Source organism: Portunus trituberculatus, chromosome 4, assembly GCF_017591435.1.
Source record: "Portunus trituberculatus isolate SZX2019 chromosome 4, ASM1759143v1, whole genome shotgun sequence".
Classification (NCBI taxonomy): Eukaryota; Metazoa; Arthropoda; class Malacostraca; order Decapoda; family Portunidae; genus Portunus; species Portunus trituberculatus.
In genome coordinates, this window is record NC_059258.1 from 4,140,071 (window position 1) to 4,141,832 (window position 1,762).

Genomic DNA, 1,762 nt, shown 5'->3' on the forward strand with positions numbered 1-1,762 from the left:
ATGCTGCACTACCACCTCACCCAGAGCCTGAGCGTCCCCTTGATTCACTGGAACACCGCAGAGACGTGGCGGCGATCGTAGTGTTCCATAAGGCACAGGTGCAAAGAGTGCCACATCTGGCAGGGCTGCGTCATCCTCTAAGAGTCACCGCACGGAGCACGAGAACGGTGCTCAATGGTGGTGACGCCGTAGAGGTGCCGCGATCCCACGGGTGTCAGCATCAACGCACCTTCGCAGGACGCGTCTCCAGGATGTGGAACTTGTTCACGGCCGCGGTGCCTCACGTCCAGGAGATGAACACTCACAGTGTCAAACTGATGGCACATAAGTGGAGACAGACACTGCCAACTCCTCTGACACTCTTTGTGACGTGACACTCAGTGTAGTGCAGTGCGTGAATAGTGCTAGTGAAGTGAAACGAATAGTGCTCCATTTACATGCTGACCATCTTGTATATTATCTATTTTTAAGTCTTGTAAATATTGTAGAGAAATAGATTGTAGTACCCTTAGAATAGGTAGCACACGACAGTGCGCCTTTGGGTACATGTTCCTTTGTATTAAGTTTTGTTTAAATAAAAAAAAAGAGAGAGAGAGAGAGAGAGCCTACTTCCGTCCATTTCACTTGTCTTCTCTCTCTCTCTCTCTCTCTCTCTCTCTCTCTCTCTCTCTCTCTCTCCTGTTTCCTGTTGGCTCATTTTTTCTTTCTTTTCTCTTTCCTTTTCTTTCTTTTTTAAATGTTTGTTTATTTCCGTCATTCATTCTTCCTCTAATTCTTTCTTTCTCTTTTCAATTGTTTTTTTCCTTTCTCTCTGGCTCTATTTCCTTGCTTTATTCAAATATTTCTTTTACCCTGATAGTCTCTCTCTCTCTCTCTCTCTCTCTCTCTCTCTCTCTCTCTCTCTCTCTCTCTCTCTCTCTCTCTCTCTCTCTCTCTCTCTCTCTCTCTCTCTCTCTCTTTCATGTAACATTCTCCAGTTTCCATCCTTCCTTCCATGTCAGCAAGAGAGAGAGAGAGAGAGAGAGAGAGAGAGAGAGAGAGAGAGAGAGAGAGAGAGAGAGAGAGAGAGAGAGATTTTTGTCACAGGTGGTCCTCGTGGGAAGATTTTTCTTTTTCCTCTTTTTCCTTCCTTCCTTCTTCCTTCCTTTCTCTCTCTCTCTCTCTCTCTCTCTCTCTCTCTCTCTCTCTCTCTCTCTCTCTCTCTCTCTCTCTCTCTCTCTCTCTTTATTCCTCTTGTGTTATTCGTTCCTGCTGGAGGAGGAGGAGGAGGAGGAAAAGCTGCCCGGATTTTAGGATAGGAATAGAATGTTTGTTCGTGTGTGTGTGTGTGTGTGTGTGTGTGTGTGTGTGTGTGTGTGTGTGTCGAGAGGGAAGGGATAGAAAGAAAGAGGAGAAGCAAAGCAAGTGGAGAGGAAGAGTGGAGAGAGAGAGAGAGAGAGAGAGAGAGAGAGAGAGAGAGAGAGAGAGAGAGAGAATAGGAGGAAGAGGGAAGAATTGAAAAAATGACACAGGAAAAGAAAGGGAGGGAGAAAAAATGGAAGGAGGGAAGGAAATCATAACTGAGAGAGAGAGAGAGAGAGAGAGAGAGAGAGAGAGAGAGAGAGAGAGAGTAAAAAAAGACATGGCTTGAGTGACACACACACACACACACACACACACAGGACACTTCTGGAATTCTCATTGTTAATTATAAAACAGGTGTGTGTGTGTGTGTGTGTGTGTGTGTGTGTGTGTGTGTGTGTGTGTGTGTGTGTGTGTTTTA